The sequence below is a fragment of the Lepisosteus platostomus genome, chromosome 1 (genome assembly GCF_059453375.1).
Source record: "Lepisosteus platostomus isolate fLepPlt1 chromosome 1, fLepPlt1.hap1, whole genome shotgun sequence".
Classification (NCBI taxonomy): Eukaryota; Metazoa; Chordata; class Actinopteri; order Semionotiformes; family Lepisosteidae; genus Lepisosteus; species Lepisosteus platostomus.
The window spans coordinates 11,374,755-11,387,051 of record NC_142611.1 but is presented as its reverse complement, the minus strand read 5'-3'; the positions used below and the strand labels follow the sequence as shown (position 1 = coordinate 11,387,051).

The 12,297-nt window shown below is 38.8% G+C and overlaps 1 pseudogene; it reads left to right on the top strand.

Moving 5' to 3' along the window:
* Nucleotides 1-9,276: 9,276 nt before the first annotated feature.
* Nucleotides 9,277-9,455, top strand: LOC148677686 (U2 spliceosomal RNA; annotated as a pseudogene).
* Nucleotides 9,456-12,297: the final 2,842 nt, after the last annotated feature.

Genomic DNA, 12,297 nt, shown 5'->3' with positions numbered 1-12,297 from the left:
GGTCTTTATCTGTCCACTCAGTTTCACAAGTCACTCAATTGGTCACCCCTTTGGAGGGCACAAACCAAAAGTTCAAACAGTTTAGTTTGCAATAAACACACCATTGTACACTGCTTTGTCTTAACTTCCTTTGCTTTGACGCAGAACTACTTGAGACGTTTTTATTTTACCCTTAAAGTGTTTATAAAGAGATAATAGACCTTTCGAGAGTTTTTACTGCTTGCATGAACTCAGTTCAAAAGACATTGGGCAATCAAACATTTTTGTTTCGAGATTGAATGTTATGTTCTCTGCCTGAACAAATATTAACTCAGTCGTTTTTAGTTTTCATGTTTCTGTTTTAAAGGACAGTGTGTGTTTGGGTTGGGAATGAGAAAGAACTCTAAACGTTCACTTCAAATATCACCCTAGTATTGTGTTTTTGTTTTGTGAAATGGCATTTGAAATAACAGTACGACCAAGTAAATGATTTGAAATAGATTCCTGGTAATTCAGACATATGACCTAACATTTTACAGAGTAGATAAAAGCTTTTATGGGTATGTCAAGATAGCCAATAAAACCCTTTCTAAATTCATTTGTTTTAGTTTCTATTTTACAACTTCTATTTATTTTGACTCACAGAAAATAAGAAAAAAATAAAATACATATGACAATGAAACCTTTACTGTTTTGTGACAAGAGAAACTGCTTTTTCTTATTATTATTTTTATAACCCATAAATCCTTTGAGACTATAACATTGTGGCAGAAAAGGACTTGATAACAACATAACCCCTGAGCTACAGCTGCAACATATTTATAAGAGGAACTGTTAATACTGAATATTATCAACCCTCCATATGTAATTTTAGCAAGGCAAGGCCTAATTTGAACTCATATTGTTTTCAATGTATTCTTAAAAATGTTCAAAATGTAGAAGCAACAAAATGTACAGAAATCAATACACCTGGCTACTTCCTAAAAGTTTTAATGGTCTCTGTTGTCTTTAAAATGAAAAGGATAATTTAACAGGTAAATAGTTTAATTTCTACTCGTTCAATGTCCTGTTTTGGCAGGATGTACTAAACATACTAATATCCTTCATGAGGTGAATTAAAATAAAATAATAATAAATCTGAGGACTTCTACTAGCTTCACTGAGAACCTCTCAAACTTTGCCAATCTCCAGAATGCTCCATCATTTGTGCAATCTTCTGCTTATACGCTACCATTCACGATCTTTTCCCAAGCCTCCCTGTTTCACTAAACTCTCTCGAGCTCACCTATCCTCCTCCTACTTTCCAGACTCAAGAACGATGATTCTCGAAGCCCGCTGTTTGCCTTGATCTTGACGGGTGTCAGTATTTCCTACTGTGTTGCAGTCCTAGGCTTGAGACCTCTGTGGACACCTTCCTGTGTCTAATTCCTGGCATTCCTTGAACGTCTCCTGACCTGGCGTCGGTTGTGATGATCCTTGAACTTCAGCGGTGATGAAATGGTTGTGATTCTTGTGCAGGGCTAGAATCGAATCTCGGGACTTTTTCCAGTGACGTTATTACCCCTGTGGGCATTTGGCCAGATCCTGGATCTGATTGCAGTGCTGTCATAGGCGTTATTACTGGGCCTCGATTCCTGTGCTCTTTCAGTTATTTTGGACTCTCATGTGATGTTGCATCCATGACAACATCAGGTCCTGACGACGGTTGCATCCTTGAACAGATGGAGGACTGTATGGAATGGACAGCTGGCTCAAGTCATGTCCCCACCATGTACATTACATGTTTTTTCTGGCATCAGCAGTTTCTCAAGGGATGGTACCATTGTGGTCTGCACATTTCTGTTTACCTGCAGATTTTCGCTTTATTTCTACAAGTTACTTTGGAAACCTTTCTGATTATCTGTCCTTCATTTAACCGTACCATTTTGTGATGATCTGGGTATTATCCCTACTGGTGATGTCTGCATTCCATCCTTTAAAGAAAACCCTGGAGTGTCTTCACAACCCTGATTCCTGGAAAAGTAATACAGTCATGACCCATTCTGATTATCTCTCAGACAGCTAATTGTAGATTAAAGCCCCTGAACAAAGCTCCTAGATACAGAAGAATGAAGTTTGATCATTGACCGAACAGGTTGATTAAAGTTCTTCAACGGGGTGGTTAAGGAGATGTTTTTTTAACCATTGCTCCACAACATGTTCAAGAAATATGACTGTAACTACTTAAGCTGTCAGGAGCATGGTTACTTTATTTTGGCACCTACAAATGATGTAAGAGAGCAGCAATTATAGACTCTGTGGACACAGTCCAGGAGCTCATGGATGACGTTTGTGACCACAGGACAGAGGACCAGAAAATAAAACAGTATAGGAAGGTCAGGGTATATTCTAAAAGCTAAATTGTGAGTTTACTTTTATGAACCAGTTCAGTAAGGCTAAAGGGAGTAAACTGGGCAATGTCAGCCAAAGGAATACCAAGTAACCTTATCCGTAGGGTGGAGCAACATAGGAGTGCCTGGGCTGAAGGTGAAGTTAAGCTGATTTTATCAAACATGGTGGTAAACGAACTCTGGAGAACAAAAGCTTTGGGGCCATTCTGGCTATTCTCAATAAAACTAAAGAGAGTACGTGGATCTGGCAATGGGAACTCTACACTCCAGCAGTCGCTCCCTAACCTGCAGGCGCACAGTTAGACCGAAGTCTTTCCACTCACAACTCAAACCCGCTGGCAAGCAGCTGATCTGTGTACCCAGGGGAACAGTGAGTGTAGGAGACAGATCATGACTTTTCAGGGGGTCACAGTCTTAGAGGTGGTAGACGGGGCTGTTATGATTGGGTCTTGTCATGTCACCACTAAAGGGACACATAAGAACTAGGGTGCTGTTGCAACGATACGCCAAGCATGGCCAATTGCACACAGATTACGAGAGGTAACTAATTATGTAGGGCTGGCTAAAGCGTGCAGGATTTGTAAGTCAAATTGAATGGCCTAGGGGTCAGAGACACTTAGGCCACAAATCAAAAAGTTCAGCAGCAGTGTCCCCTAGTGAGACCTAAATGTAGAATGTAGAAGATGAGGCTAAAAATGCTAAGAATTCAGAAACTAATAATAATAATAATAATAATAATAATAATAATAATAATAATAATTTACACTTATATAGCGCTTTTCTGGACACTCCACTCAAAGCACTTTACACGTAATGGGGACTCCCCTCCACCACCACCAATGTGCAGCCCCACCTGGATGATGCGACGGCAGCCATAGTGCGCCAGAACGCTCACCACACATCAGCGATCAGTGGGGAGGAGAGCAGAGTAATTAAGCCAATTTATAGAGGGGCATTGTTAGGAGGGCATGATTGATAAAGGCCAATGGGAAATTTGGCCAGGACACTGGGGTTACGCCCCTACTCTTTTCGAGAAACGCCCTGGGATTTTTAATGACCACAGAGAGTCAGGACCTCGGTTTTACGTCTCATCCGAAGGACGGCGCCTTTTTACAGTATAGTGTCCCCGTACAGTATAGTGTCCCCGTCCCCTGCTGGCCCCACTAACACCTCTTCCAGCAGCAACCTTAGTTTTTCCCAGGAGGTCTCCAATCCAGGTACTGACCAGGCCCACACCTGCTTAGCTTCAGTGGGTTGCCAGTTGTGAGTTGCAGGGTGATATGGCTGCTGGCCATATAAGGAGAGTGTTCAGAAACAAAATAAATATTAAAAGCTCTCACAAATAGAATTATGTGGAAATACAAGCAAAATACCCCAGGCTAAGAATGTATTAAAGACTGGTGACTCATAACTAATAAGTATGACTAAAAACCCTGGTAAGATCAGCTATCAGGCCACCACCATAACCAGAGGAGTCAGATTTTCAAGAAACAAGAGTAGCAATCTGGTTTAACAGGAGATAACTGTTTTGTTGGCATAAAGTTTCAGAAAATTAAAGTTATAGTTGGTAATATTTTACTTGGTTAATAATTAACAATATTTGGTTATTTTATTCTGACTTTGTTACAGTTGTAACTTGTAAAATCTCCAATTTACATCACAGAATCGGCTAAATTTCCAGGTATCCGCAGCGCCATGTTCAGCGATTCAGAACGAGGCAAAACTTCTGGTGACATGTGCGGCCCTATGACATTGTGAAGAATCAGGCTTGTGAATACATCTCTTTAAATCCAAGAGAAGTATTGCTTTTGATTTCAAGACCGTTTTGCTGACAAATACTACGTTTTAACTCTACCTGCTGATCATGTTGGAACATTTCTGTGGTGCATTCGTGGTTATTCGCTCGTTCATCACATTACATTAGTTCTTACAGTGACTAGAGAGCAGGAAGGGCTGCATCGTGTCGCAATTCGTGGGAACTCGAATGCCCGTTTACGACAACATGGAGACTTACACTCCTTTCACAAAGTTCACGATTTTGTGCTTAATTTAAAATTAGTAATTTTTTCTATAACATCGATTAATTCATTTTGTTACTGAGATTTAATAACCAGTCTGAAAAATTGGGTGTGCAGTTCCCCTTTAAGTACAATATGTGAGATCTGTTTAATCAATTAACCATCTGATTAACTGGCCTCAGAACGCTAATTTAGAGTAATACAGTGTTTGCATTGTAGCTTCGATGTTGGAGGTCAAAACCCAGAGATTTGCGAAAGAAAAACTGGGAACAGATGTTGTACCCAGCATGTCATAACAAGTTCTTATTTTCACCGAGTATATCCAAAACTGCAGATGTAATGGCCAGTTTCAACAACATTCCCTATGGTCTGGAGTGTAATCAAGCTGTCCTGATGCATCACACTTGTTAACCGTGCCACAGCGAGGGAAAAGGCTGGTCAAATAAGTCATTATGAAAGTTTGGCACAGTTTGTTGGGTTTTTCAGTTTTCCTAAGCTTACACCATGCATTGACTTTTGCTGTACTGTGGTTCTTTTCTACCATTAAGGTGGTAGGTTTTACCATATATCTTCGGGATTCCTGCCTTTGTAACTTTGCTTATGTTTAAGATGTGTGTCTGTTGGCAGTATCCTGTGCAGTGTTGCAGCAGTCTTGTGGTGGCAGTTGTGTGGCCTGGACTTTCTTCCGAACAGACTGAACTGAGTTGAAGTGTTGAAATGCTTCCTGTTTGAGCAGGCTGGCAGTGCTCATGTATGCTTGTAACCTACAGTACAAGTCAACTACAGTGCACAGGACAGAACTGAAATGGGCGTGTTTGTGTCCTAGATCGTTTTCAAAAGGAGCGCTATTGCATAATGAAATAGCACTTATTTGGAGGGTATTGAAACAAATTTGCAGGGAAATAAGTATGAATTTTAAGTGATACATGCTGTAATTGAGGCATAGCACAGCACTAGAACACACAGCACATTTGCATGATAAAAACTAGGGGTGCCAACTTCAGTTCCTGTCAGAGCCCCAGGGGTCTTCAAACTGATGTTCCACCCTAAACCCTGGCTGAATTGGTTGGATTATTCAATTAACTGGAGGAACTGATCACTGCTGCCTGAATCAAGTGTGTCTTTTAAACCTGGGAGACCCTGTACTACACATACATCATATATCAATCATATATCATACAGTATATCATATACTGTATCGTATATCATATATCATATACAGTATCATATGCCCACTGTAAAAAGAAATGTTAAATATCTGTGCCACTAATTACAGTATATTCAATGAAGCTGATTCAGAGGTTTGAGCTTAAACACAAATGTGTCACAACTCCATTGAATTATTCTACCCTAGCAGTCCATGGGAGTTTCCAAAGGGCGTGAGTTAAATACTGTAATAAACAGTCATGAGTAGAATTAAAGCCAAGAATGTACTTTTTGTGTCATTAAAAGGCTACATTGAATATACAATACGTAGTTTTAAATACAGTACGGCTCTGGCTGTATTTTTCCTTCTGATTCTTCTACTCTGACAGTGAAAAATGTTGTGTATTGTTAAGAGCAAAAATGATAGCAGGTAAATGAACAGGTGCTTCAGGGTGTTGTGACATCATTTATTTTATATGCAAATAAATTCCACGGAAGTATCAAAAAAACATTTTCGGTTAATACCTGACTGTCAAGTTATCTATTCCAAGAAGGTGTGTGATGGCATGATGTCAGGTATAAACAACAAACAACTTTCATATATAGAGTTATGTGATACAAAGCCAGAAGCTGAAATCCAGACAGGGTTACTGTCTGTCTGATTAGACAGGTAAAGAATCTGAGAGAGGAGGCTTTTTCTCTTTTTTAAGAAGGCCTTTGTGTCAATCCTTTAAAAAGCACGTTCCTCAGAAATTGCCATTAAAATATAGAAAACATGAAGGCTGATTATAAAAAAGTAAGACAAAACGTTGGCAAATCAGTTACGACAAGACAGAAATATTTAAACATATTATACAGTACACAAACAAGGCATCAATGTTGGGTACGAGCCAAAAATGTTGAAAATGTCTTTAGCCATAGAAAAAATTGTACAGACACCGAATACTGGAGATTTTCCATGATTGTGCTGCACAGACAGAAAAGGCACTGTCTCCCACAGTTCTCAGTGATTCACAACAAAGCAGTACGCGCTGAGCAAAAAGCCTAGATCGTGAGGACAAAAAGAGCTTGAACGTTTCTTTGCCAAATTAATTTTGCAGAAGAGAAAGAGATTATTTCTGTCATACTTCATCTCCTAGCCCAGGATCCCACTATGTAAAAAAAGACTTCTGAAAGCAGAGAAAGAAAATCAATTTAACAGTTTTAGGAAACCGACGTCTAATTCATCTTATTTGACAATGATTAATTTGATCACTGTTTCTTCGCCAGAGCCGCAATCCTTAACATGCTTAATATCTCTACTGTTAAATAGTTATTCCTTCCTTATAACTACAAGAACCCTGTGGGGAAGAGACATGAGATTCATTTTGGTCAGAAAAAGAAGAAAAATAATACTCTTGGCGTCTTCATGCTTGGAACCATGATTCTCACTGCGCAAAAATTCACAATAGACTGATTGTGCCAAGAGCTGTATTGTTCAGCAGCTTCAGGGTGGAATTTGAGATTAATATGGGACCTGGTAGCCAACATTTAATTAAAAAACCCATGAAGCCCACAAAGGAAAATGTCCAAAATTCCTTAGGCCGCATGATGCAGGGAATGTATGAGCTCCAAAGCGCGTCCCTAAAGACAAACACAGCTCAGCACAGGTGTGGAGCTCAGCAGAGGCTGGCTTGTGAGGCAGAATGGTCCATACCAATACCACTGCAAAAAAAAAAACCAAACATCTGCAAAGCATCAGTCATTCTTCAGCAGAGAAGGCAAATGTTCCACAAACTATTGTAGAGGAAGCACAGACTTCTGTTTATTAATTTGCCACACAAACGACTCCAAGTTTCCTTGTCTTGTTCTTACCATTCCTTCAGAAAATGGTGAAGCGGGGAGAGAGACGACTGCAGTCTCTCCTTCCCTCTCCGTCTTCATCTGGACAGAGTGCGTGAGGGAGAAACCCGAGCCCTCACTGTTTTTGCAAGACATGTTTGGAAAAGGACTGATTTATGTAACTGTAAACTGTTCAGAATTGTGCCTCAAAATGTGAGCAAAGGTCACGAGCAAAACAGGATATGTAAAGAAAGGAGTAACTTGTTATTTTTTTGGGTTAAGGATTAGTATGAATTGAATGAATATACGTTAATATACAGTAGGTGATCATTGAAAGCTGCTTCTTGACATATCTTAACCTATTGACTTCGATCATGTGGATCGAAATTTGATACAGTGTATTTAGATTTTCAGAAGGCTTCAGAAGTTCCTCATAAAAGATTAATTCTCAAATTGCAGGAGGAAGGGGTTAAGGGAAATGCAAGTGTTGATTTGAGAAATGGTTATTAAAAAGAAAACTGAAAGTACTGATAAGGGGTTAATACTTAAACTAGGGTGATTTAATTAGCTGTACCACAGAGATCTGTACTATGACCACAGCTCTTTGTACTTTGTACCAATGATCTAGATTCTGGTATAGTTAATAAACCTGTCAGGTTTGCAAATTATACCAAATTAGGAAGACTAGCAAAGTCTGGGGACATGGCAAATGAAGCCCAAAAAGATTTAGATTTCATTCAAGACAGGACAAACACCTGGAAGATGATATTCAATGTAGACAAGTTCAGAGTTTTGCATGTAGGCAGTAAAACAAATGATATGGTGTAAATGCTTAAAAAAGGGTCTGCTTGTTAAGAAAAAGCTAGGTGTTTATATTGACACGTCCTTTATATCTTCTTGACAAGCAGCATTTCCTTTTCTTATCTCATGGTGATGAAAATTGCTAAAAGATATTTTAAATGAGGACCTACTTTCAATCGACTTCAATATTGATACCATGTTTTTATCTATATATCCTGGTTTGCACTTTTAATTTCTTCCCAACATTGTTTAGAAAGATGTAAATGATATGTCAACATACAGAAAACACATGAGCCTTTTTCATAACTAGCCTTTTCAAGCTCAGTTTTTCCCATTTTGTATTTATAGGTTATGTTTTCACTGCCTGATTTTAGTACCCTGCACTTGTCCACATTAAATGTCATCTGTCATGTATTTTCCTAGTCTTGAATTACATTTCTAGATCTTTTTGCATTTTATTTGCAGCTTATAGTGTTTGTGCGTGTCCATTACCATTCTTCCTTGTTCAAGGAATAATGATATTCATGTTATTTATTTCTGTCTTATATCTGAGTGAAATATTGATTTCATATCCAGCCTTGCATTGCACAGAAGCTTCCCATTACTGCAACAATGACACGTTTTACATTTTCATCCTTTACTGTTGTTCTAATACTGCCGGAATCTTATATTATGTTTTTTATGTCTTTTCTTAGATTTCCAACACACTTTTACCTGTGCAATTACACATATTCCTTTATTCCATTCTTTAACTGTATCTTGTCTTTTTAATAATTCTAGAAAGTAGTTCCTTTCTCCTTATATTTGTATTACTGATTTATTAATCCACTTACCCCACTTCTTTCTATTATTTTATTTTCTTACTCCTATTCAGGATAAGTCTGTTTTGTGCTTTGGGCAAAATTACCTTCACTTCATTCCATATCCACCTCATCCCATTCTATTACTCAAAAACTCCACTTTGTACCTTTATAGCCTGCTTTCTTGAAGCACAGATTTGAATTCTACCTGTACAGTTTCAAAGTACCTTTCAGTACACAGTTCCCTAGAAGAACTTTATGATCCCAAACCTGGGAAGTTCACTTCACAATATTGCTTCACAACCTTCACCAATAAGACAATTTCCTTCTGGTCTATGGCTCAGATCAACTGTACTTTCTGATCTTATAAGTATAATATATGATAGGGCTCCTCTGAAGGTGCTGCATATTAAATGAATTTTTGGTACGTGGAGCTGGGTCAGGGCCTTGCCTCTTCCACTCCTGCATTGACCTGGTATTGCAGGACCAGTGCACCACCCCCTCTGGGGTCAAACTTATGCTCGGCGCTGTGGCTCGTCATGTAGCACTCCGGTCTGCAGTCGATATGAGTCTGGGTTCAAATCCACAGGCTATTCTGCAGTTGGTGAGGGTCTGGGTTCAAATCCACAGACTCCACAGCCTATGCTAGCAGCCATTTCACCCTGCAATTCAAAACTGGCAACCCAATAAAAGCTAAGCAGATAAGAGCCTAGTACCTGGATGGGAGACCTCCTGGTAAAGCTAGGTTGCTGCTGGCAGAGGTGTTAGTGGGGCCAGTGGGGGGCGCTCACCCTGCGGTCTATATGGGTATTATACAGGGACACTATACTGTAAAAAGGTGCCGTCTTTCGGATGAGACATAAAACCGAGGTCATGACTCTCTGCGGTCATTAAAAATCCCATGGCACTTCTCGAAAAGAGTAGGGGTGTTCCCCCAGTGTCTTGGCCAGCTTTCCCATTGGCATTTACCACTCATGGCCTCCTAATAATCTATGAATTGGCTTCATCACTCTCACCCACTCACCCACTGACAGCTGATGTGTAGTGAGTGTACTGGCGCACTGTGGCAGTTGTCGCATCCAATTATTATTATTATTAAAAAGACATACGCAGACATACACTGAGCAAAAACCCGCCATTACCCATGTCTTTAATTTCGGTTTCTGCTGCTGACATTCCTATTCCCCGAAGCTGGAGCTGGCACAACTTGGGGTAGGGCTACATCTAACACATCAGCTATGTTCCAGGGATAGTCTTTATCCTTAATTGTCAAAGTGATCCTTAACACTGTAGAGCAGTGAATACAGAATTGAATAGTATAACATGTACATCAATGTCTTGAAACTTCGTAATTTTGACAGTGCTGATATTCCATGTTAATGTTAGGTCTGTCTGAATTAGGACCAAATAAATCAATGTTTCACCTGGAATCAACAGAAAAATGAAAATATCTGACCTCTTCTGTTTAAAATCAAACTCTTTGTCTTTTCTTTTTTCACTTTCACCAGTCAATGTCCTTGTCATAGGTGAACTAAAACAACAAAAATACCTCATCACTTAAGAAGGTTTACTTAGTAGTTAAGATGTTATCTGCAGCTGACTGACTGCAGCACTAAACCTAGGGTTTATATAAAAAAGAGGATAACATTCTTGGCGTCACTCCACCAGGTATCATCGCCTTACACGTCAGTTCATTGTAAACTGTCAGAAACGTCTTGCTAAACGGCTTGGCTCACTGCTAACTCAAACAGGATTTGTGCAAATAAGAGAGGGGCATTAGGTGCTGTTTTTCTTTTTTTTGTTGTTGTCAATATGATCACTTTATTCTTACTAATTAAAACAACAGGAAAAGAAACGGAACTCACATTTCCAGGAAGGAACAGAAGCAGACATCATCAAGAAGGCCTTTCCTGAAATTACATCCCAATTTGTATTCATGATAAACTCATGTTTTTTAGGGTTTTATCCATCTCCTTTACTTCAGGGACAAAAAAACAGTGGTTTTCGGAGCTATGAAATCTTTCAGTTACATTTACTGCTGATTCTGGGAAAATCACTGGCAATGAGAGGTTTAACATGCTATAGGAAATGGATAAACATGATTTTTTTCAGCCTGAGCTGGAGTTTACTTGACATTATGAAGTGAAAGCAATTTTCTCACTGAAGAGTAAACTTGAATCCATCATCTCCTTGATGAATCTGCTTTGGTCTGTTTCTATTGTCTTCAAAGCTAAAGCTTATTTCTGTTACTCTGTTATTTTTTTCACAAAGTCAGTTGAAGGAATCTTGCACCATAAAATGCTGTTCTATGAAACATTGTGTTTTCCTTTGCTGTAGGTTTTCAATAACAATAACTCTTGCAACTACACTACTGTACAGTATGTCTCCTTGTTGCGATCATTTGCCAATTTCCTTAATTACAATAATAATCTCTAAGAAAGCTGTAAATTGTCTGAGTCATTTTCCTTCTGCTCTTGGCAGTGCAATTCATATCATTGCACCAGGTTACAGTCGCATGCTTCTGAAGGCTTGTATCAGCAAAGGTGTGACTATTGAGGTCCCATTTATATTATCGTTCCTACTTCTCCGACTAAAGGAAAAAAAGGATAAAGAAATTGAAAACATGCATAGTACATAACATCCCACAAAACAGTATTAACTGAAGGAACCACTACCTTATTTTCAGATGTACCATAAATTGTGGTCAGTTCTATAAATACTACTTAAGGATGGATAGAAATTTGCAGCTTTTTATTTTGATATCTTACATGGTCAGCTGGGATTACTCGTCAAAAGACCTCACTCCCCGAGCACTATTTTCCTCCCTAGAAAACACATTGAATATCAGTCTAAAATAATATACAGATAAAAAGACCTTAGATTTTTTTGTTTTCAGTCATCTTCAGCAAGCTTTTATAAAACGTTTTCAGTTTATATATCGGACTATAATATTCAGCATACAGTATGTATGACATGATCAGCTACATTTAGAACCCATACACTAAGTAATCCGTTCTTCACACTCCCTTAAGAAAGTCTGAGTATTTGGAAGAGTGATGTTATCATAACTACGAAAACTCAAACTGAAGGAGATGTGGACATGCCTTGATTAGTCTGCAAAGACTACGATAAACTCAGTATCTAAAACTACAAGGGATGTGATTTCCTCTAGTTTTCAATCTTTCATAGGTTCTTAGAAGGTTATCGTATTTTACTAAACGTAATGTAAATATATTCACAATCTTCATCAGCCACAGCTTATGCTACGTTCTTAGCTATGCATGTGAAATATTTTTAACCTCCACCTACATCATTCTACAGGATGAGGAGATTGAGTAAAAA